We start from the raw sequence: 25,388 nt of genomic DNA on the forward strand, positions 1-25,388 counted from the left end.
GCTGAAAATTTCCAGGCTGATTGAATTTTGTAATACTAGCTGGTCACATTGCATCAACAAGTCAGGACAATCTGGGGACAGAAATACAAGCGATTTCCTTTAATAAGAAAGTACAGCAATGGCCCAGTTTCTTCCCAGCTCTTGGTGCACATTACCGAGATGGCACCAGGAGGCAAGCTGCACTATCACTGAGGCGTTGCTCTGAGGGGAAGGAGAGAGGGAACTTGAAGAATCAGCCAATTTGCAGATAAAGAGCAGGACGAGACCCGTCTCCGGGACCAGAATAGTAAGTGGAAAGAAGAAGAATACTCAAAGCTGATTTCAAAAGGTCAGATTCAAAGCACCCTCAAGTGTTCACGGCCGTCATTCCTAAGATACTGTCTCAGTTCCAGAGGTCATCTAGCCTTGCTTTAAATAAGCCATATGATGACTCTGTGTCATCAGAGTGCAAAGGAAAGGTCACATGGGCTTTGAGGCAAACTGGACTGGGTTTGAATCAAACTCCCCCATCTAATTGCTGAGCAACTTGGGCAAGTTTGTCATTCATTTGTTCATTCCCTCACTCAGCAGAAATGTCTCGAGCACCTGCTGGGTCCCAGATGTTGTGCCTGGCACTAAGAATCCATGGTGAGCAAGACATTGTTTTTGTCTTTCAGGAGTTTATAGTCTAGTGGGGGACAGTGCTATGTTGTGCTAAGGTTAAAAGCAGAGTGAGCGGGAGCTTGTAGGAAAGAGGTCAGAGAATCAGAGAACCAGTGGGTGTCAGCCAATGATGTGAGGGTGGGGTAAATAGGGGACCCACATTTGTGGGGAAGAGGCTTCCAGACAGAGGGAACAGCTTCCAAAGGTTTGGAGCAGGAAATAACAAGCATACTCCTGGAATTAAAACTGTCAAGTGTAGGGACGCCTGGGTGGCTCAATCGGTTAAGCATCCAACTTTGGCTCAGGTCATGATCTCACCATTCATGAGTTTGAGCCCCGCATGGGGCTCTGTGCTGACAGCTCAGAGCCTGGAGCCTGCTTCCGATTCTGTGCCTCCCTCTCTCTCTCTGCCCCTTCCCCGATTGCACTCTCTCTGTCTCTTAAAAATAAACAAACATTTAGAAAAATAAAAAAATTAAAAAACGAAAAAACTCGTCAAGTGTAGCTGTGTGCCAGGACAGGAGTGACAGGGTGATACTGAGGAAGTAGCAGGAGGCAGATCTTGAAGGGACATCCAAGGCAGATTCAAGACAAGCCAGGAACTGTAGAACTTCAAGCTAGGCATCAGGATCAGATGGCTGAGAAAGCCCCCTGACTGTGGTACAGAAGGGATTTGAGGGGGTGATGGGTCAGGAAGTGGTTGTCATGTGCTTTGGAGCCGTGCGATGGCCGGGGCTGGTGAGTCATGGGTGGTGCTGAGAGCTCTTTCACAGCTGAATGACTGGACTTGGTGATTATCAGATATGGTAGGTAAAGGGAGGAGGGACCCCGGGGTGATTCCCATTCACCAGAGATAGGCACTGTCACAAGGGGGTGGCACAGGGGAAGATGGGGAATTTGTGTTGAGTTTCAGGCTGAAGACTTTCCGTGGGCAATTGTGTGAATGTGCTGGGGACTTGGAAGGGTGACAGGGCTGACACATGGAGGATTGTTGAAAGCACATGAGCAGAGGTGATCTCCAGGAAGAGCACTTTACTCAGTGAAGAGAAAAAGTGCCTTCATCAGGGGCACCTGGTGGCTCAGTCGGTTGAGCATCCGACTTCGGGTTCAGGTCATGATCTCGCGGTTTGTGAGTTCGAGCCCCGTGTCGGGCTCTGTGCTGACAGCTCAGATCAGAGCCTGATGGAGCCTGCTTTGGATTCTGTGTCTCTGTCTCTCTCTGCCCCTCCCCTACTTGTGCTCTGTCTCTCCCTCTCTCAAAAATAAACATTAAAAAAAAAGTGTCCTCATCGGTGAGATGGCGAAGGTCTGAGATGCAAGAAATAAGCAAGATATCACATGTAGCGTGTCTAGGAGGGTGCCTGGGACAAGGTACGGTGGCCGTTGATGGCAGGCCCCTCTCTTCATCTCCCTGCGGTGCTGTGGGGCAGACTTGTCCCACATCAGTGCCGTTTTCACACTCTTACCTGCTCTCATCCTTCTTAACTGCCTCTCTCTTTGATTTAATACGAGCTATGAAAACCCAAGCCTGCCCTCCCCGCCCCCCCATCTATGTCCCAGAAAATGAAAATGGGCCACTTAATACGCAAGCGCCGACCTACATCTTACAGTGTTCAGACTGTTCCCAGCCAAGCAGGATTTGAGTCAGAGACTGAGACTTGTGCCACTCAGGACGGATCTTAAAGCCATGGTTTGCTTCATGATACATAGGAGAGAAATCTGGTCAGGAAACTCCAGAAAATCATTTCTCGGCCATCTGTCTTCCCCTGACTGGCAGCCAGAGACCGCTCACCAAGTCGTGTATGGGAGCTCGGCAGCTCAGTTGGAAAGGAACCCGAGCCAAGGTGCCAGGGTGCGTGTGCTGTGGCTTTGGTGATGGCAGCCGGCTGACAGGCTACCCCCGGGTTCAGCAGGACCAGATTATCCAAGGACAGGAGAGCTAGCTGCCTAAGCCTTCCCAGATAGTTCGTTATCGGAATGAACTTTCCATCTGATGGAATGTGGTCGTGCTGTACTGACAGCCAAGCCCTGACTCCGCTGGTTCTTCCTTTTCAACTTAGTCCTGCTTTGAAAGGAAATGTGAACCAAACAGACTCTTCCCCAGTGCTGGAGGAGCCCCAGAGAGATGACCCCCCCCCCCCCACCTCCCGCCTTGCCCAGTTGCCCCCAGGGCCTCAAAGCAGGAGTTAACTACTCTTCCCGGGAGTCTATTGAAAGTGAGCTGACTCAATGGAAAGCTTGAATCAATGAACTGTGCTTTCAAGTGAGTAAAAGGAAAGAAAAGAACAGACAGGTGGTACTCTCCAGGAGAGGCAAAATGTTTGTATTTATAAGAAAAAAGCCTTCCTGACTTCTTCCTTACCACTCTCCCCGCCACATCATCCAGGCTGCATCACTGCAGATTCTATTCTTGGCATAGCACAAGCCTTCGATTTAGAACAACATGGAGAAAGGCAGGCGTCCTCCATTTATCCAACCAGACCATTTGTCATTATGTGCATCAAGGGGCAATTTTGGCTGAAGCAGAACCCAGCTATTGGGTTGTCATCCCTCTCCATCTATTTGTGTCCATTCATATTCATGGGGCTCGTATTTTGTAATTGGAGGAGGAAGAGAGCAGGGGTTTCATGAATCTGTCTTCCACCTGCCCCTCTTGGCCTGGGTTTGATCTCTAGAGGGATAAGAATCTGAAACTGACAGAATTATTTTCATGGAAGATTCTGCTCGATTCTGGGCACAAGCTGGGATGCGCAGGACCCAGGTGACAAAGTGTGGTCTGGGAGAGGGAAGAGGCTCCCTCCTCTGCCTAGATCACATTGCCATGCTGAGGAGTGGTGGCCTTAGAAGGCTTCTTCCAGTGGGTGAGTGACAGCTGGCAGAGGAGATCACATAGGGCAGTCCTGAGTGATTGCTGCAGTTGGAAGCCTGGCCTGTCATCTCCTTGAGGCTCTCCCGAAGGGGTTCCTAGAATTTACCGGGGGCCTCCGGAAAGGGGCTAGATTGTGCATGGGCAAGAAAGGGATTGCTCAGGATCACTGCATTTGGGGTATAGACATAAATATGACCCTGTGTTATAGTCCTAAACCTGGAGACTGTGGGTCACTGGGGAGCATTTGTGAAGGCAGAACATCAACGTTACTCTTTCTGGCCACTTCTCTGGCTCCAACTGAACTCAGCCCTGACCGTCCAGGACCTCCTCTGGAAGAGCAGGTGGTATTTCCCCCAGCCACTCAGAGGAGGGATTCTTAGCCAAGGAGAGGACCCAGAACCCCTGAGGTCTGAGGATGTGGGGTGAGCAGCAGAGAGGCTGGTGCTGGTAGTGGTGTCAGTCTGGAGCAGATGGAAAAGAGGAGGAAAGTATACATGGTCTCAGGTGGTTACGTTGAACCACACTGTTGGCACTGACAGAATCCTATTTGCTTTACAGCGGGGCTAATTGACAAGGACAAATGTGTGAGCTTCCAAGGAGAACTCAGCAGAGCCAGAAATTCTACCTCTAGGAAGTGTTTCTTTTATTCCAGAATTTCAATCCTGTGGGAGTCAATACAACAGGTCTAGCTTAGGGACCAAAACATTCTAAGAAGAAGAAAAAAACAAAACAAAACACAAGACCTAAGATGAATAAGACCAAACCCAAGACCAAGATACCCTGAGGCCCCTTTAATAGTAATTCCCTGTATGTGGTCCAGATGCCAACCTGTATGATGAGAAGTTCTTGGGGTACTGATTAACAATGAAATTCCTTGGTCCCACCCAAGCCCCACCTCCCTTGGGGAGGGCCTGGTAATCTACTTTTATGACAAGAACACAGAAAATTTCTATGCACACTAAAATTTAACAAAACCTTTTCTATACCTCGGGGTGCCTGGTGGCTCAGTCGGTTGAGCATCTGACTTCGGCTCAGGTCATGATCTAGTGACTCATGGGTTCCAGCCCCATGTCGGGCTCTGTGCTGACAGCTTGGAGCCTGAAACCTCCTTTGGATTCTGTGTCTCCCTTTCTCTCTTCCCCTCTGCCGCTCACACTCTTTTTTTCTGTCTCTCAAAAATAAAAATAAACATTTAAAAAAATTAAAAAAAAATTTTTTAAATGTTTATTTATTTCTGAGACAGAGAGAGACAAAGCATGAGTGGGGGAGGGGCAGAGAGAGAGGGAGACACAGAATCCAAAGCAGGCTCCAGGCTCCGAGCTGTCAGCACAGAGCCCGACACGGAACTCGAACCCACGAACCGTGAGATCATGACCTGAGCCGAAGTTGGTCGCTCAACCGACTGAGCCACCCAGGCGCCCCCAAAATTTTTTTTAAAGAAAACTCTGTCTATATCTATGCTGTTCAATACAGTAGCCACTAACCGCTTGTGACTATTTATATTAATTAAAATGAAATAAAATGTAAAAATTCACTTTCTCAATTATGCTAGCCATATTTCAAGCGCCCAATGGTCTCATGTGGCTAGTGGCTACTGTATTGGACAGTGCAGAGCATTTCCACCATCATGGAGAATTCTATTGGACAGAGCTGGCTGTAAGGAACCTTGTAAATGTGATGTAGAAGATTACAAATATTTTTGTACTGATAGGTGAAATTTAATCAATTTTTCTACAAAAGCATTTGCTCCTAAAGAGTGAGCTCTGCATTGGTTGGCATTGATCTGTGAGGTCCATGGCTGTCTCTGTGGGTCACGTCTTTCCTGCCTTTTGGTTGGGCCATACGGAGCCTCTACAGGAATTAGGGGAGTAGAGTCAAATACGGCGGCCTGATACACCTCTAGATAGGTATGCTCTCGTGACCACCCCTCAGTGGGGCAGTGGAGTCTTTGTGCAAAGCAGAAGTCTCTCAGTGCTCTGGGCTGATGCAAACCTGGGCCGGTGGACCTCAGCCCCCACTAGCCTCCTCTGCCAGACATGTCTGCACAGTGCACAACATATAAAACCTTACACAGTGGCCCTGAGTGGGGAGTAGATTTAGCTGAGGTTGCAGATGCCTTTGTCCAGAAAAGACAAAGCTTTAGCGTCCTATTTTTTTATATGAAACTTACTGCCAAATTGGTTTCCATACAACACCCAATGCTCATCCCAACAGGTGCCCTCCGCAATGTTTAGGGTCCTATTTTAAAGCACTTGCTAAGGCTGGGCCCCATGCTGGTTCAGGGGACCCAAGAGCCCCTGACAGGAGGTCGGTGCCTTCAAGTTGTTCACAGTTGGGCTGGGAAGGGGCGCTAAAGAGAACATCCAATGCAGTGTGGGAAGTGCAGTGGTGAGGGATGGCTTTCCTACAGGGAAGTTAACCTGCGGGAAGGGCAGGGATGTCTTCCTGGATGCCTGAGACCATACGGAAGGAAGACCAGGAGGCAGCCAAGTGACCGGGGCTGAGAAAGGCAGTGTGACAGAGGGGCAGCAGGACTGAAGGTAAAGGGAGACATGGCGTGGTGTTTGGGGAGCCACACGTCTAAGCTGGGGCTGCGGGAGCTGAGGGTCCAAGTCAAAGAATTGGAGATGAGGGAGAGAGTCAGGCGGAGGCTGGGGCTGGAGCCACACAGCTGGGGCTCCATCCTGCTTCCAACGGGGAGGCATGGGAAGGCCTTCAGCTGCTCTGATTGCCGCTTTAAATAGATTGCTTTGAAAAACATATCAGAAGTAATAATATATTTGTAGATTGCATTTTGTCTAATTGCATTTGAGCCTGACAACACTCCCTAGAGAAGCAAGTTAGACATTATTTTCCATTTCGTAGTGGAAAGCGAGGCTCAAAGAGGTGGCATCATTTTCCCAAGGGTCACATGACCCCAGTCAAAAATTTAGGAAAAAATTAAAGATTGTTTTAATATTAAGATTTCCTAATTATGAAAGTAGTATGCATTCATGAGAAAAATTGGGAAACTATATAAAACTATAGAGAAAATAAAATTCACCCATAGATCCACATTCAACTGTTACTATTTTATTGTGTTGACTTTCAGTCACAAACACACACACAATACTATTTATACCACAGATATAAACTTTATAATTACATATAATATGTGTAGATATTGTACATTCTATATGTATTACATATATATTTTCATGTATTAGGATTTTGTATCCTGCTTTTTTTTTACTTTACAGTTTATCATAAGCAATTTTACATGTTTTTAGATAGTTTTAGAAGATTTTTAATGGCCGCATGTACTGATAATTAATTTCTTGCTCTTAGAGATTTTTAAATTGCTTCTGATGTTTTCTGCTCATGCAAATATCGTTTAAGGAATCTTACCATTACCTTTGGATAAATGTCTTAAAAAATTACTGTGTCAAGAAGTATGACCCCTATTAAAGCTTTTTAAAATTTTTTTTAAATGTTTATTTTTGAGAGAGAGAAAAAAAGTATGAGTGGGGCAGGGGCAGAGAGAGAGGGGGACAGAGGATCTGAAGCAGGCTCCACACTAACAGCACAGAACCCAATGTGGGGCTTGAACTCACAAACCAAGAGATCATGACCTGAGCTGAACTTGGACGCTTAACTGACTGAGCCACCTGGGCGCCCATAAAGCTCTTGATACTTTTTGCCAAACCGTCCTTCAGGAAGGTTATGCCAATTTGCTCTCCTGCCAGCTGGGTGTGACGGTGTTCTCTTTACTGAAGCGTTGCCACACTGAAGCCTCTGTGACATAACTCAGCTCAGGGTAGGGACTTGCATTGTCATTGCGGTGATGCAATGAGGACCCCAGACACATTGCCTTTTCCTTTGGGCATTCAATGACAAGTTAGACTTGCTGCTCAACAAGTTCCCAAAGCCAGGGTTCCTTACCTCGTGGTGTTTCATGAGGGGGGTTTTAAAGCTTTGGATAAACATAGGAAACAGAGATTTGTGTACAGAGCTAGAGGAAAGCTCTTTTAACCAATAAATCCTGTGAAATGAAATCCATCCATCTGATCCTCAATCCCACTTAAAGGGGTTTTAATAGACTTGAGGGTGTGTTTGATCACTGCATCTTACTTTGAATGAAGGAAAAAGCGTTTCCCAGGAAGAAGGAAAAAACCTCGTACTCAAGGGGCGCCTGGGTGGCTCAGTCGGGTAAGCATCTGACTTCGACTCAGGTCATGATCTCACCGTTCTTGGGTTCAAGCCCTGCGTCAGGCTCTGTGCTGACAGCTCAGAGCCTAGAGTCTGTTTCAGATTCTGTGTCTCCCTCTCTCTCTGCCCCTCCCCCACTCGCACTGTGTCTTCCTCTGTCTCAAAAATAAATAAACGTTGAAAAAAAAAAACCAAAAACCTCATACTCCAATGTGGAGAAGACACTCTCAGGCCTCTTGAGGCATGCTGTGGCAGGGTCTGATTTGCTCCAAAGCAAATAGAGTGTGGGTCAATGAAATGTCAGTTATGCAGCTCCTTTTCCTGGCTCTAGTTCATGGGTGGAAATGCAAACCAGAAAGAGAACAACTGTCCCTCCAGAGTTGATGGGAGCACAAGCAGAGTGAGTCTTAGAGAGGTCCTGAGACTCTTAGAGTTGCAAGGAGCTGAGAGGTGGCCCCACTAGAAGGTGGCAGAGGTAACTGTAGGCACAGCCTGGGCCTCCTCAGGGATGTTGGAGGATGGAAAAGAGGTAGTTGGATCTCAAGGGGAGTGCAGAGTCAAGACCCTAGGCCTTCTTCTCTGTCTCCCAGTGGCCACTTCATTTTCTTTGCTCTCCCTCTCTGTTTCCTTCCACCCATCTCTGGTTAATCACCTGTCATGTGGCCACAAAGCAGCCATCTTGGCCCCTAAGTCAGTGTGAGCTTTCAGCTCTGGGACTCTCCATCAACCTGACAATACTCTCCATGTCTCTCAAATCAGATTCCGGAAGAGAGATGTCTTGGCCCAGCACATCTACAGGTGGTCTCAGTCTCTAGGTCAAGTGACCACCCCTATTCCCTCAGTCACAGGCAGTCATTAAGAGGACATTGAGTCACCAGGCATAGCATAGAGGGCCGCAGGTTGTGGGCAGAGTGCTGTGGTCAACTACTGAATGTTTGAAGTGTGAAAAGAAGTTCAGTGTTTCTCTCTCTCTTTTTTAAAAATGTTTATTTATTTTGAGAGAGAGAGACAGAACATGAGGAGAACATGAGAAGGGAGGGGCAGAGACAGACAGAGAGGGAGAGAGAGAATCCCAAGCAGGCTCCGCCCTGTCAGCACAGAGCCCAGCGTGGGGCTCCATCCCATGAACCATGAGATCATGACCTGAGCCAAATCCAGAGCCAAACGCTCAACCAACTGAGCCACCCAGGCACCCCCAGTTTTTCTCTTTTAAGACAGGCTCACAATATCCATGAGACCAAACCAGAGGAAAGGTCAGAAAGGAAGAGACTAGGGACAAGGCTTGTCTGGGCACAGAGGGAAGGTACACGGGAGCCGAAAGAGCTTTGGACTTGGAGTCAGAGGACCTGGGTTCAAATCCTGGCTGGTCTGCCTGGGAGCGAGGTCTGCCTGGGACCAGGGACTCTACATCTTGCATTCCAGCTCTTCATCCCAGATCCTGCTGCCGTGCCTGAGAAGAAAATTATACTGTATACATGAAAGTGATTTTCAAATTGCAAATCATAACCTTTACAGTAGAAGTTAATGGCTCTTAGTGGCTGTGATCTTTCTGGGCTCTCTGGAAAAGCAGAGTAAGACAGGTCTGACTGGTTCTAGAGCAAAGGAGAACTCAAAATTCACAATCACATGACCCTTTTACTCTTTTAAAAATCATTGAAGACCCCAAAGAGTTATTTGTGTGGGGGTCCAAAGCACTATGTTCAAAGTTAAAGCTAAGGATTAAAAAAAAGCACTTGACAATCCATTGTGAGAAAACACTAAACATTAACATAAATTCATATTGTTATTTTAAAATAGTGATATTTTTCAAAACAAAAAAAATCAAGTGAGAAGATTGGCATTGTTTCACATTTTTGCAATGTCTTTAAAATTTTTTTAATGTTTATTTATTTTGGGGAGAGAGAGAAAGAGAGTGGGGGAGGGGCAGAGAAAGAGGGAGACACAGAATCCGAAGCAGGTTCCAGGTTCTGAGCTGTTAGCACAGAGCCCAACGTGGGGCTCGAACTCATGAACCGCAAGATCACGACCTGAGCTGAAGTTGAACGCTTAACGGACTGAGCCACCCAGGCATCCCATTTTTGCAATATCTTTAATATCTGGCCTGCCACAATCTGTTGGGATATGCGGTTTTGACTGAGGTATATGAAGAAAATCTGTCCTCCGTGCATGTATAGTTGGAAATGAGGGAATTATCTTAATAGCCTTTTCAGATCATTATGGATGTTCTTTGATATCATACTCCCTCAATAAGCAGTAGTTGAACTTGCAATGTGGAATCTGAAATCATATCAACGAATTTTTCATTCTTTGTTCTGTTGCCACCCATTGGCCTCTCTCGCACTCTGAGTACATCTTTTACCAGTGCAGGATTTTGTAAAAGCGTGCATCGGTCATTTGGAAAATACCGTTTCAGTGAGTTCTGTAGAGCTTCTAAATGTTGACATATTTCCTTACATGGCATTAAAAAATTCCATTCATTAATTTTACCACCAGTCTCATCAGAAAAGTCTTAGGATATTGGGAAGCTGTCAAGCTTACAGTGGTAGATGCAGAGTGTTCCAAAAATTGAAAATTTTTGTTTAAAAGCTCAAATTCTATCGCTGGCAACAAATACTGTCAGTCGGTTTCTTTGACGTGACAGGCTCACTTTGTTCATTTTAGAAAATTTCTGCCAGATCCCCGGTCTGAAGAACCACATTTTGTCTGTCAGTGATTCTTTTAAGCAAAAACGGTGTTCCGTTTTCTTAAAAAGGCTAGTGCAGCTCCCAGCGCAGACCTATCACATAGTGCCTTTCGTCAGCCACTGTGCCTCAGCATCCAAACTGCTTAATGTGTACTTCCCGACCTGTCACACAGAACATTAAAGCACATACACTCAAGGGTTAAGAGTAATACAATTAATAATAAAATTAATAATGTTTACCACCTCATCGAGAACATTCTTTTTTTAAAAAAATGTTTATTTTTGATAGAGAAAGAGCGCAGGTCAGGGAGGGACAGAGAGAGAGAGGGAGACACAGAAGCAGAAGCAGGCTCCAGTCTCTGAGCTGTCAGCACAGAGCCCGACACGGGGCTCAAACCCACGGACCTGAGATCGTGACCCGAGCCAATGTCGGATGATGAACCGACTGAGCCAGCCAGGTACCCTGCATTTCTTTATTTTCTAAATGAAACTAACCCTGGCTTGAGGAAGTCTGCTGTGCTTTCTTCTGGGATTCCTTCCTCCTCTCTCGGGTCAGGCACAGACAAAAGGTGAGGGCCTTGGTTCCTTGGGGCTGATGCTGACCAGCTCCTTGCCCAGGCCTTCTGGGTCCCTGCAGATGCCGGTGTCTCCGAAGGCGGCTCTGCCACCCAGAGCCCTGCTCCACGGTGGGATCCTCCACAGAGCCTCCGGGCTCTGGAACGTGGTGGCCTGCCTGTCCTCACAGACCCTCGTGCCGAGATTCTGCCTCCCCAAGGTGCATTGGCTCAGGTCCCTTCACCCTGCAGCCTGCAACCCTCCTTCTCTTTGGGAAGATCCTACATTTCTCCGCTGGATCAGGCCTCCCCCTTGTCAATCCCTGAAGTCCCAAGCCTTCAAAATTCTCTTCTCTAGCATTCTGGTATAATTCACCGAATAGACCTAATAAGCCAAAGGTCCATGGCCCCCAGACTCTGCATGAGTCTGACTGCAAATGGTTTTTTGTTTTTGTTTTTTAATTTGGATTAATTGCCCATATTTATTTATTTTTTATTTTTTTTTTTTAAATTTTTTTTTTAACATTTATTTATTTTTGAGACAGAGAGAGACAGAGCATGAACAGGGGAGGGGCAGAGAGAGAGGGAGACACAGAATCTGAAACAGGCTCCAGGCTCTGAGCTGTCAGCACAGAGCCGGACGCGGGGCTCGAACTCACCGACCGTGAGATCGTGACCTGAGCCGAAGTCGGACGCTCAACCGACCAAGCCACCCAGGCGCCCCAAATTGCCCATATTTAAAAATCGAGATCTTCACAGACAACTGTGATATCTGTCTTCTCTAGAAGCATTAGAGGGTCTGGAAACCTTAGGCCTGCATTGTTACGTGGTGGCAGTGGCTAAAGGCGAGAAAAATGTGTCCTCTGTGTTGCCCGAGACCTACCGTTCCCTGTCACTTCACAGCAGCCTTCTCTGCTCATTCACTTACTCGCCTGACGTCATTGAAGCCTTGAGCTTGTCATCTTTGTCCAGCCCTTTGAAGAACACAGGTTTTTTCGAGGTTTATCTTCTCCCACCTGGCAAACCACACACAAATTAGTTTTTTTTTTTAACGTTTATTTATTTTTGAGACAGAGAGAGACAGAGCGTGAACAGGGGAGGGGCAGAGAGAGAGGGAGACAGAGAATCCGAAACAGGCTCCAGGCTCTGAGCTGTCAGCAAGAGCCCAACGCAGGGCTCGAACTCACAGACCGCGAGATCATGACCTGAGCCGAAGTCGGACACTTAACCAACCGAGCCACCCAGGCGCCCCACAAATTAGTTTTTTAATCGTCCTGTTATGGCCAAGAAGACAGAGATAAGCCAGCCGACAACTTTTTACAAAAGGATCGCTATGTTGTCTTAAGCCTGGTTTAAAACTGGGGGCTTCTCAGGGCGCCTGGATGGCTCAGTCCGTTGAGTGTCTGACTCTTGGTTTCTGCTCAGGTCATGATCTCACGGTTGGTGAGCTCAAGCCCTGCACTGGGCTCTGCGCTGACAGCGAGGACCCTGCTTGGGATTCTTTCACGCCCTTTCTCTCTGCTCCTCCCCCACTCGCGCTGTCTCTGTCTCTCTCAAAATAAATAAACTTAAAAAAAAAATAAGTGGGGCTTCTCCCCAGCCATGCTGCCGGTGTTCCCCACGGGCATGTGTCGGTGTAGACGCCACTTGCTCCTGGACCCCATGCAGACCAAGAAGGCACCTGGACCTCTGCAGCCACCATTTCCACCTCCCCTGAATGAAGTAGATGAAATGAGGGTGACATCAACCCACGTCACAGGGGCTGCTGGGCAGAAGCATTTGCACAAGGAAACTGAAGTCCAACAAGGCCTAAACCAGCGTCAGCCAGCAGCTTCTCTCACTTTCATTTCATCCTACCGACCTCTTGCAATGACCCTGGGAGAGAGAAGACTGAATAAGAGGGACCTGTGGGAACTTTGATGCTGACTTTTAAAACAGTGCATGTTTAGGTGTTTCAGGCTGGTGAGCCGTCAGGTGACAGGGGAAGGGGACGGGAGAGTACAGGGCATGCAGGTTGGATTTTTCATTTCCTGGTTCCTTCTGAAGAAATATATTGACGGAGGGCTGGTGGCGGGGGGGGGGGGCACCTGGGTGGCTCAGTCGGTTAAGCGTCCGACTCTTAATTTGGGCTCAGGTCAAGATCTCACCGTTCATGAGACTGAACCCCGTGTTGGGCTCTGCTCCGATAGCACAGATCCTGCTTGGGATTTTCTGTCTCTCTCTCTCTGCCTCTCCCCTGCCCATGTGCATTCTTTCTCTCTCGATCCCTCTCAAAATAAATAAATAAACTTAAATTAAAAAAAAAAGAAACATATTGATAACCAGGGACAGAACTTTCCAAGTCGTGCATAGTGTTGACACTTCAATATCTCAAACCAAATGGGAATAAAATCTTTGAAACCCAAACAACAAGGTGAAGCTTCTCCAACTGAAGTTTGTAGAGGACTTGGAGTATTGCCTACTAAAGGGCTCTTGGGACCCCTTCACACAATCCCTGGGGTCCTACGGAGCACTGTTGAACAGCTACAGATCTAACTTATGCAAAGCTCATAAGAGGAAACACGGGAAGTTCTTGACTGAGTCCAGCCAAACATGAGGGTGTTAGCTAGTTGACAATGTGCTGTTGAGGGAGACCGTAGCTTGATGAGTGTAGGACATGGGTTGGAAATAATCGCTGACTTACCAGCTGGGTGTCCAGGGTAGATCACCCCATCCCTAGCTGAGCATGTCATATTTTGAGCCTCCTCAACACCAGCCGTCATTCACAGCGTAAGTGGTTCTGATTATTCAGATGAGACTGGGGGAGCCATTTTGGCCAGCTCCTCTCTGTTTGTGTACTATGTTCATTGTCATGGCGAAATCACGGGGCTTTTGTGGCCGCTGGCTCCTGCCACAGGCTGCTCCTGGGTCAGGGCCAGAGATCAGGCCCGAGGGAGGCTAGGAGATGAGGCAGTTTAGGGAAACTGGAGGCGGGAGGATGCAGGGAGTAGTTCAGACTCAGCCTCACTGTTGCTTTTCTCTCTTCTTTTGTATAAAAAGATCAATCTCATGTCTAATTCATTTGAAAATTCCCCACTTCTCTGTGTGTGTTTTTGGTAAAAATAGAAGTCTCTGAGGATTGCGGGCTCCTGCTGAATTTTATGAGCAACTTTCAAAGCTTGCTAACCAGGTTCTTCTGATCTTTCCTTGAGTGAATTAAGCACCAGTAGGAGGCTTGCTTTCCGGGTGACTGGTTTGAGTAAAAGACTTCCAGGGTTGGGGGTAGAAGACTTTTAAGGTCATTTGATCAATTTGCAGACCCTGGAAAACACAACAGAGTGGACAGGTTGGCAGGAAGTTGGCCCCGTCACCCCTGTGCCCACCCTTCCCTGCCCCTTCCTCCCTCTATCTCCTCTTTCCCTCCTCCTTCCCACTTTCTTCCCCCTTCCCACCTTCATCCTTCTTCCTCTCCTTCTTTTCTTCCCTTCCTCCTTCATTCCTCACTGTCCCTTGTTGGGACAGTGTCCCAACCATCACTCTCTCTGTAGCAGACTCCCAGCTCACCTCCCGGCTTGCAGCCTTGCCCTTGTCCAAGCCAGGGAGTGCTTTCCAAAGGACAAATGTGATCATATTTCCTCCCAGCTTTAAACCTTTAGTGCTTCTCTGGTTCAAAAATTTCTTCAGTGTTAGAATCTGTCAGGATACACGTTACCTTTGAGGAAGAAAGTGGGATTGGTGGTGGACAAGGCAGATTTCTGGAGGGTTGGCCATGCTTGATTTCTTACCTTGTGTGGTCGTTACACGATAGTCCTATTGTGATAATTTATTGATCTCTGCCATGACAATGTGTGCACTTTTCTTTACACATGTTATACTACCATAAATTTTTTTAAAAAACTGGTTCAGTGTTTAATATCACCCTCCTGTGCTTTCCAAGGTGGGGGTGAAGAATGGCTTTGAATACCAGGGAAGGGGGCTATGGGGATTGCTGCAGGGAAGGGGTGGTCACTGAATCTTGTGGCAGCTTTGAAGCTGGAATATCCAAATAATGAGCTAATTTCAGTGGCTGCTGGTGTGACAGATTTGTAGACTGTCTGATGAATGGTGCTATGGAACTGCAGTGTTCTGAGATGAGGATGATTCAAAGAAGCCTCTAGAATCCTTTACAAAAGGTTATGGTTTGGGAGAGGAGAGCAGGGAGAATTAGTCCTGGCCCAGTTGCCATCCAAAAAAGGATTTGTTTCGGATGAAGGTTGATTAGGCACCGGCTTGGTGTTGCTCTTAGCAGGGCCGTGAGGTTTCTCCATAGGAAAGCTTTCCTGAAGTGATCAGGGCTCCAACGGGATAGAAAACCACAGGGCCTGGGAGGGATGCGAGGTCTTCCTCAGAGGCAGGCTGTAAAACTATTCCTGAGAGGTGACCCTAACGGGTGGGCCAAGAAAGGGTTCCCAGAGGAAGCCTAAGGGTGCTGAGACGCCCCCCTCATGGTCCCATGGAGTTGAGGGAATAGGGGCAGCTATAGGTCTCAGAGTAGTGGAAGAATGAATGTGTGGTGAGTGATGGGGAACAGGCACAGAGGCTCCCTTGCCTCTCAACCGGGTCACCAACTTGCTGAGCTTTTGCAGTCACTGGACTTTTTGTTCACTGCATTAAAAACAACAACAACAACACTCTTCATAAACGGTGTCTGTCTCCACTTAGCACTTTGCACATGCCATTGATGTTTACCTTCTCACGCCTTGGCCTCCCTGTTGGCCATGGCCATGATGGCAGCCCTGGCCCTTTACAACATCGTAGTCATCTCCAGCACCGCATCTGACACCTTGCAGGTGCTCGGTGAGCATTTGTAGAGCAGTGTGCAGATCTTCAGAGGGAGAGCTTGCTTCCATTCTGCAACCTCCCTGAGGAGTGGGACTTACGATCTCCCAGAAAACTGAGGCTTAGAGAAGATCATTCAGAGCATATGGCTTATAAGTGGTGGGACTGTGATTCACACTCTGTGTTAGGAAAGCCCTTGCCCTGAATCTCTATGCAGCACTCACCCCATCGACTCCACCCTAGTGTTCCCCATCAGCAATCCTACAGGTTGCTAGGACTCCTACGAATACCTTGTGAATACCCTAAGTTATTCAGGATGACTTAGCCCTCCTGTCAATGAATGGATCCCAAATATCCCAAAGATCAGGTTTCCTAGCCAAATGGACAAGTCCTCCTGAGAGCTGGCCCCTGGCTTCGCCTCTGGTTCCATCTCCAGCCACATGGTGTCCTGCATTAATCATACCGAAATACCCATAGTTGTGTGCCTGTGTCATCCCCCTTTGATGGGTTTCTCTTTCTGGAATAATACTTTGCCATCTCTACTGGGCTGGGTAAATATAAATATATTATAAATTATAAATATAATTATAATTATAACTAAGATGCTCTTGACTACAGACAGCACAAAACCCACCCCTAAATGGTATAAGCAATGAGAGGACTTAGCATCTCACGTGGTAAGAGATCCTGCGGGAGGGGAGGCCGCTGGTGCAGAGTGTCAGGTCTCTGTCCCTCTCTCCGCTCTGCCCCTCTTTGCATTGGCTTCAGCCTCAGGCTGGTGGCAAGATGGCTGGGGTGGTTCCAGGGCTCACATCCAGACACATCAACATCGTGCACAAGGAAACATGGATGGCTTCTTCCTGTGTCTGCCTTCCCGGGCACCCCCGCACATCCCCTGCATGGCTCCTGGCCAGGCCTGATCGCAGACCTTCCCTGAGTCAAGGAGAACAGCATTAAAACCCATCCGGATACACCCCTGGAGCTGGGGATTGAGTGGATCATGCTGGGGAGAGGAGGGCACCCAAAAGAGTGGACTCTGTCTGCAAGGAAGGTCTCAGGATTGAAGTGGCTCTAAAAGGTATCCAGCCTCACCTTTCTAGGGAAGCCTCCTCCAGCTGGCATTTTAGCCTCCTCACACCGCCAGTTCTTTCTTCACCAGCCCCTCCCCCACTGCCAATGTCCTTGGCCTGGCCCTTTGCTCTTTGGCACAGTGCCCCTCTTTTGTGGCCCCACCTGGCCACATCCACCTGCTGTGCTTCCCACACGCCTTGTTAGCTCGCTGGACCCTATGTGCCGCCTACCCACAACCCTGTGCCTTCTTCCTGGTCAGTGCACGCTTCTCATGGAGGGGGCTCAGCCAGATTAACCCTGCCCACCCGTGTCGCTATCCTCCCACAACCCTCTAGACTTGGGGATCCTCTCCATGGATTTACCTGCTGATGCTTTGCTTGAAAACCTTGTCAGTTCCAAAGTCATTTCTCATGCATTTCACAGGCATGTTTTTTGTTCCTTGATAAGAATGATGTCTTCTAATTCTTTGGCAACACCAGAAACAATGAACCTCATGCATGCACACACACACACGCTCACACACGCCCTCTTCCTACTTGAAAGCCACACTGGGAAGGGAGGCAGCCAATCAGTGCCGCTAACTAAGCAGCCAGCGTGCCCTCAGCCTGGCGTCTCGCCCTTGCCCTCGCCCCTCTGTTTGCAGAGATGGCAGCTGCCTCTGTATGTATGGAAGGTTGCAAAAGGCGCAGCTCCAGCAGCTAGGGCCAGAAAACCTTAGGACCAATTTGCTTTTTTGGGCTACAGTGTTAGTCTCGGGGAATAACTGAAGCTCTATGGTGAACAAGCTGCCTGAGCCACTGCTAGGGGGTGATCGCGGGAAACCGGAACCCGTGGAGCACCTGCGATGTGCTCTGTACCTGTTCCTCTTTCAGCCAGCGCTGCTTCTCTGCCAGTCTGTCTCTGTGTCCGTCTGTCTGGAGGGGTTCCACATACTCTGCTAAGCTCAAATAGCATCCGGTGGTAAAGTCCCCAGGAAAAGTTTCTTCTCTTTTTTTTCTGTTGTTGTTATACTTTGTTGCAAACCCTTTTGCTTGGCCTCAGCTCAGCCCATAAGAGAGTGCATTGCCCACCTGCTTGCCTCTCTACTGGGGGATGAGCTCCTGAAGGCCAGGAATCATAATTTTTCTAGATCTTTGGGTCCTCTAAGGACAGATCCATGCCTGCCAGGTAATAATAAATAAATTCTTGTGGAATTAAATTAAATTAATTGTTGCTGAGGGCAATAGAAATCAAGATTCAGAAGGAGTGAATGAACGCAGAACTTAAATACAGAGACTCTTACATATGTATTTCTCCCCTTTATTATGGTGCATGGAAAGAGAAAGGAGAAAAAGGGAAGGAAATAGAAGAAGTGAAGATTGACCAGGGCTCTCCCTCTCTAGATGAGCTTCTTTTATTTTTTAAAAAATGTTTATCTATTTATTTTGAGAGAAAGTGTATGTGCATGGTGAAGGGGCAGAAAGAGAAGGAGAAAATCCCAAGCAGGCTTTCTGCTGTCAGCATGGAGCCCGATGTGGGGTTCCATCACATGAACTGCAAGATCATGACCTGACCCCACATCAAGACTTGACACTTAACCGACTGAGCCACGCAGACGCCCCTCCCTCTCTAAATGAGCTTCTTAAGAGCAAGAACTATTCTATATCCTGTGGCCCTTCTCAGTGCCTAGAATATGGGAAATGATCCATAAATACTTGTTGAGTAAATACATGGGATATGGGTCAGGTTGTGCTTTGGGGCTGGATTCTGAGCACTGATTGAGGTAGGGCACGAGGACCTTGGAATCTAAGATGGGATAGGGCAGCCCTTATGAGGGATAGTCAGTTTGGCCTCTGTTGCCAAGACCTGTGGTTGATCAACTAGCTTCTCTGTCTTCAGCCTCCCCCAACCCCTACTCCCTACCCTCAGCTCCAGCACCTGCAAGGTCACATTTCAGACTCTAAACTGAGGCCTTTGAGACCAAACCTGTCCCTCATGTATGCCAGACCCCCTGGAAAAAGGGTAAGTGGAGGCCCAGGGGCCATATGTCCAAACATAATCAAGTTATAAACAAAGTGAAGCACCTGTTCAATAAAATATATTCTAGCCTCCCATTTTGACAAATATATCTTCAAAACAACAACAAAAAAGGTGTATGAAGCTATAGCTTTTGTATGATGGAAATTTAGCCAAATATCAAAGATGACAGACTTAAATTATAATTAAAATCTAGGCATTCTGTTGATGAACCAGTGATAACAGGGCGAATTATAAAACAAAAGCACATCTAATTCATGAATGACTATGCATTTACACCATAATTTTAGTGTTTATGTTTTTGTTTCAGGAAAATCACTAGTTGTGTTATTATACAACCAAGATATTCACATCATGTGTTCTATTGATGGTAATGATCTGGATTAAAAAAACAAAATAATTAGCAATAATATCTTTAAAAAAGGGATCATATTCAAAGGATTCAAAGTCTTAGCATATTTTATCATAAAGTGTAGCTCAAACTAAATGGAAACTATTTGAACATAAAATTTTCATGCACATTTCAGAAAAGTAATATTTCTTTTACCATGATAAAATTAAGGGTAAAATACAAATTTAATGAATATAAAAATGGTTCATCAAAGTTATTTCAATCAAGCTAAATAAAACTATTCCTACAATTGTAGTGTGTAATAGCCACACATTACCAGTGTAAAAAACCAGCATCATCCCTTATGCACATTGTGTCTAGACCACTGGTTCTCACCAGGGGTGGTTTTGTCCCCCAGAAGCGTTTGGAGATGTCTGGAGACATCTGTGGTTGATACAGCTTGCTATGGTATCTAGCCAGGAGGGGCCTGGGATGCTGCTAAATATTCTACAAGGCACACAAAAAAGACTTCACCACTCTAAGGTGTCAGTAGTGCTGAGGTTGAGAAACCCTGGTAACGCACACACACACACGCGCATGTGCACGCGCGCGTACACACACATACACACACACACACACACACACACACAGAAGAGACTCATGAACTGTTGGATCCTGCCAAATGTTCTTTCAGTGCTATGTGCAGTTGTTGTGGATACTACGCTAATTATGGGTAACTCCAGAATCACGAATTGGAACATGAAGAGAAGCAAGAAAATGGACAGGCGACACAGACTGCATTCTGCAAGAATCCGTGGCCCTCTTGCTATGTGAGAGGAAGAATTTGACGTTTTGATTAATTGTCTTTTCTTTTACCTAAGCGCTTCTGCCTATCAGTTACCCTCCCCCCCCCGCCACCCCCCCCCCCTTAGCTAATGCACATTCTGAAATAATGTCCATCTCCAACGTCAGAAACAACACAGCCCACAGATCTTGACGTTCGGACGCAGTCACCTTTTGTATCAAGGTCGTAAGACAAGAGATGTGGAGAAGGGCTGTCCTGGGGTCTGAATGGTGTCATTCCAAGAGTGGGTGTTTAAGGTTACGGATCATGCTGTACCAGAGTCAGGCAGCAGATCCCGAGTGACAGAGGTGCCCATGTTTTCCTTCATAAATGTAGTTTCTGTGTGTTTGTGACATGGTGATGGGGGTGAGGAGGGGAGCTCTGAAGCCTGAGGCCCAGGGCAGGGGCTAGGAGCTGCCATGTCCCATTATCAACCTCGGGCTCGGAGCAGGAGCAGGGAGGAGCTGAGAGGCTGTTAACATCAGATCATCTGCAGTTTTCCAACTCTTTTGCAGAACAGCATGCTGTTTAGCTGCCAAAATATTAGGACTGAAAGCAGCTGGCAAAAATGTTCATGGAGGAAGTGAGCCTGCTCGGAGAGGCCAAAGGAAAATTCTCCTCGACTGTGACCCCAGAAGGACCCCCGGGCCTCAGGACCTCTTTTGGAAGCCTCTGCTCAGTCAGCTTGGGGCTCCCTCAGACCCCAGGGCCCCGGGGGCTCCTTTGAAGAGGTATGTTCTGAGACCAGTGCTTACTGCTGGTCCTTTCTGGGGCAGTGGGACTGAGGAGACCCTTGTCATTGCTCAAAGAAATTCTCAGCCTCATACTGAACTTATTCTCAGCTTATGTTTCGTGAAACCAGGAAACAAACAGAAGTAGACAGAAAAAGCTACCTCCATATATAACTCAGCTAATACTTCTAAAGAGACAGGCCCAACGGGGAACAAATGACAGCCACCTGTGCAAGTGAGTATTGAGAAGACAGAGGGGACCCATGGCTTTCCTGAGACTCATCCCTGCACCCATTTACAAGTCTCTTTCCAAATGGCTATCACTTGGTCCTCACTGTGACCTCAGGACAGGTAGCCAGGCAGGTTTCTTTTCATTTTACAGGATACTGACTTTGAAAGATAGAGTCACTCACTCAGGAAGGCACATCCAGGAGGCAGCAGAACCAAGAGTAAGACTTGGTCTTTTGGCTCTAAAATAGTGCTCTTTCCAGTGACATCAGTGTTTCAATCTGTGGACCCTAGAGGTTTCCATTTTTATAAGGGGTTTGTGAATCCAAATGTATAGTAGTTTCCACCTGTAGCCTCAGCTGATAGACTTATAACCACCGTCATGTGAAGAGGGTCTAGACTCTATTGACACTGATACAGAGCTCTTATGGAAGAGTCTGGCAACCAACACATTACCTCCTGCTGTATCAAGTCTCCTGGCAGAGAGGTGACATTCTTTATCACTAGAGACACTGGGCACAAAAATTCCTACAAGTGGACAGAGCTAGGATTGAGACACAAATCTTGGCTTTATGTTTTGTGGTATGCAATGGACTCGTGATTCAGATAGAGAACACTGCCCAGAGGACGTGGGAGGTGCTCAAAAATTTTATCAACTGACCAAGTGACTAAATTGGAGACGAGGAGACGTCAAATGCCAAAGGGAAAAGCAGGCTCCGGGTGGCAAGTAGGGTGGGGAAATCAGCAAGGGAATCCCCTCACCCATGAGGGAAAAGGAATGGAAACAAACAGCAAAAGCAGTTAGCAGATTGTTAAAAACTGGAAAGCTTTTGGAATAATGACATAACCGTGCAGTCTCATTAGAGGTTCTAATGGGAACAGAAAAGAAATACTCGCCGCTAATTTCCTTTCTGTTCCTGTAATCAGTAGTACATTTTTAAAGTATCTAGTAGGGTGTTAAGTCCTTTTCAATCACTATGAGTTCATCCATTCATTCAACAAATGTTCACTGCGTGGCTATTAATATGCCAGGCACTGATCTGGTGTTGGGGATATAACAGTAAACAAAACAGACAAGAGATTACCCTCATGGAGCTCACATTCTAGACAATGAAGAAATGAAAACGTAAACTACCATAGTATATCAGGTGGTGACAAGGGCTATAGAGATGATGGCAGGGGAGAGACCTAGAAATTGGCAATTTTAAATACGATGATCAGGGACAGCCTCATTGAGAAAGTGATGCTTGAACCAAAGCCTGAGGATATGAGGGAGCAAATCAAGCAGATATCTGAGGGAGGAACATGCCTGGTGTTCAGGAGCAACAAGTGAGTTCCCCCTCACTCTGCAGGGGAACAGAGTGAGATAGAGAAGCAGGACGAGACTGGAGTCTGGGTTACACAGGACCGTACAGGCTATTGAAGGGTTAGGAGCTCTTACCCTGAGTAACATGGGAAGAGGTGATGTGATCTGACCTGCATTTTAGCAGGTTTCTCTGGCTACTGTGCTGAGAATAAAAGTAGGGAATCAAGGGTGGGATTAAGGACATCAGTTAGAAGGTTCTGGAAAAAGTCAAGAAGAGAGATGATGGTCGTCTGGACCAAGGTGGTAGCAGTGGAGGTGGTGACAAGTGACTGGACTCTGGATGTTTTATGAAGGTGGGAAAGGCAAGGTTTACTAATAAATTAGATGCAAAGTGGGAGGGAAAGATTTATCAAGGGTGATGCCAGGGTTTTGAACCTGAACAATGACAAGAATACAGTTGCCATTTAACTAACGCGAGGAAAGCAGTGGAGGGAGCATGGGTTTGGAGGAGAAAATCAGAAGTTTGGTTTTGATTGTTGAGTTTGAGATATATTTGTGTGTGTGTGTGTGTGTGTGTGTGTATCTCTCAAAGGAGAGGTTCATATTTGAAATATGAATTTGGAAGCCATATCACGAAAAGAGTACTGAGAACATTTACCAAGAGAGTATTGGAGAGGAAAAGGGGTCAGAGAACTGAAGCCTGGAGATTTGAGCAGGTTGTAATCAACCAAAGCCTGGGAATGGGTGGCCAGTGAAGTAGGAGGAAACCAGGGAAGTGTAGACCACCAGGAATCAAGCGAAGAAACTGTTTCAAGAAGCGTTGCTATCTCACCTGGGGCAAAGGCTGGGAGACATTAGGCAAGATGAGCATTGAGAATTAATTGCCCATTAAACTTAGTAACATGGAAGTCAACACTGAACTGGACAAGAACAGTTTCTGTGAGGCAAATGACAGCTTGACTATTGAGGGTTAAGAGAAAACAGGAGGAAATGTAACCGGTGAATATAGACAACTCTTTTTAGGAGCTGGATGCCAAAGAGGGTGAGAAAGGAGAGCGTGTGGCTTGAGGGGGCTGTCAGTCAAGAGAGGTTTCTTTTTGTTTTTTGTTAATTTTTCTGGTTTTGTTGTATTTATTGGGGTGGGGGAGGGTGAGAGAGAGAGAGAGAAAAAAGAGAGAGAGAGAGAGAATCCCAAGCAGAGATTCAGTGCAGAGCCGAATGTAGGACTCCAACTTATGAACCCTAAGATCATGACTTGAGCTGAAATCAACAGTTGGATGCTTAACCTACTGAGCCACCCAGGTGCCCCCCCCCCCCCCAGGAAGCCAGGTCATGGGCTGAAGGGCAGGGGAGAGGAGTAGTGCTGGAGGTATTTGAAGAGATCTTCCTCCCAAGTCTGTCGTGGGATTACCTGGCCCATAGGAGAGGCTCATAAACTGAAAGGAATTCCTGTGTCTTTGTGATTGTTGTTCAGAGCAATTTTTTTGAACATTACATATATTGTTTTTATTATTATAGTAATATTTCATGTTCAATATAGAAAATTATGGAAAAGGCAGAAAAGTATAAAGAAAAAAGTCATGATAATTATTCTCCAAAGAAAATAGCTATTAACAGTTGGACAGTGTATCCTTCCAGCCCCTTCTTCTATGAATATACATTATGGATATCCTGTTTTGTATGTTGCTTTCTTTGCTTCACATTGTATTTCACTGTTTTCTCATGTCCTTTGGTAATGCCCCCAAGTATGATTTTTTTTTTAAATTTTTTAATGTTTATTCATTTTTTGATAGAGACAGACATGAGTGGGGGAGGGGCAGGGAGAGAGGGAGACACAGAATCTGAAGCAGACTCCAGGCTCTGAGCTGTCAGCACAGAGCCCGACGCGGGGCTTGAACTCAAGGACCGTGAGGTCATGACCTGAGCCGAAGTCGGATGCTTAACCGATTGAGCCACCCAGGTGCCCCCAAATATGATTTTTAATGGCTATGAATTCCATAAATGGCCGTAAGCATTCCATCAGGTGGCTGTTCTACCATTTACCTTGAAATTTCCCTATTTTGGACATTAAAGTTAATACCAGTGTTTCACATGTGTAATTAACGCTGTTATGGACATCCTGCAGATAAATCTTTATGCTCTGGTGAATTCTTTACACTAACCTCTTAGAAATGGAATTAGTAAGTCAAAGGGTAGGAACAGTTTAAAAACTCTTGATAGATATTGCCAAGCAGCCTTCCAGAAAGGTTACACTAATTTTCATTTCTTCCAGCAGCATAGGAGAATGCCCCGACATGATCCTTTTAAAAACCTTTGCAGGTCAGTATTGATTTATTGGTTTAATTTGTACTTTCTTGATGACTTGCGAAGTCCAACTTCTTTTCATTTATTTACTTCATTTGCATTTCTTTGGAATGCCTCTGTACAGGGGAGTTTGGCTTGAGGAAAAGCTTCTCAGTGGAAATACTGTTGAAGCTGCCGAGAGTTATCTGGGCTGATCCCTTTCCATGACGCTTCCCTGGACGACAGGGACCCTCAGCTCCAGGAAGCTAGTGTGCAGCCGTGACCCAGCCAGCTATCATTGCTCTGTCCCGGTTCTCGGGGAAGGCCCCTCCAGCCCCTTCCTGCCCCGAGATGGCACCTCCACAAAGAGCGAATTTCCTCCCATCCGTGACCTGGCAAACAGGAGCCATCACAGGAGTGAAGACACATCGACGGAGGGCGGCAGGCACTTGTTTCATCTCCGTGTTGGTGCGGTGCCTGAGACTTGACTTGTTTTAAAATTAAATATTTTAAAACATTTAATTTTAAAATATTTAATTAAAAAAATTTTTTTTAATGTTTATTTATTTTTGAAACAGAGAGAGACAGAGCATGAACGGGGGAGGGGCAGAGAGAGAGGGAGACACAGAATCGGAAGCAGGCTCCAGGCTCCGAGCCATCAGCCCAGAGCCTGACGCGGGGCTCGAACCCACGAACCGTGAGATCGTGACCTGAGCCGAAGTTGGACGCTCAACCGACTGTAAAATATTTAATTTTAAAACAAACCAAAGGAAACTGAAACCGCCGCATTGTTAGCATTGGTTTTTAAAAAGTTCTCCCGGGCTGCCTGGGTGGCTCAGTTGGTT

The 25,388-nt window shown here is 46.7% G+C and overlaps 1 long non-coding RNA gene across 2 annotated transcripts; it reads left to right on the forward strand.

Annotated features, from left to right (window-relative positions):
* The first annotated feature begins 80 nt into the window (after nucleotides 1–80).
* LOC109272095 (uncharacterized) lies at nucleotides 81–24,580 on the forward strand. 2 transcript variants are annotated; one of them, XR_002082283.2, is made up of 5 exons: nucleotides 81–328; nucleotides 5,922–6,051; nucleotides 19,858–19,981; nucleotides 20,511–20,726; nucleotides 24,533–24,580. It is a non-coding gene; the product is annotated as an uncharacterized LOC109272095 (long non-coding RNA). The 2 variants fall into 2 exon arrangements; XR_002082282.2 differs by having other exon boundaries at nucleotides 24,536–24,580.
* Nucleotides 24,581–25,388: the final 808 nt, after the last annotated feature.

This window comes from Panthera pardus, unplaced genomic scaffold (assembly GCF_024362965.1).
Source record: "Panthera pardus isolate Hobbes unplaced genomic scaffold, ASM2436296v1 HiC_scaffold_11, whole genome shotgun sequence".
Lineage (NCBI taxonomy): Eukaryota > Metazoa > Chordata > Mammalia > Carnivora > Felidae > Panthera > Panthera pardus.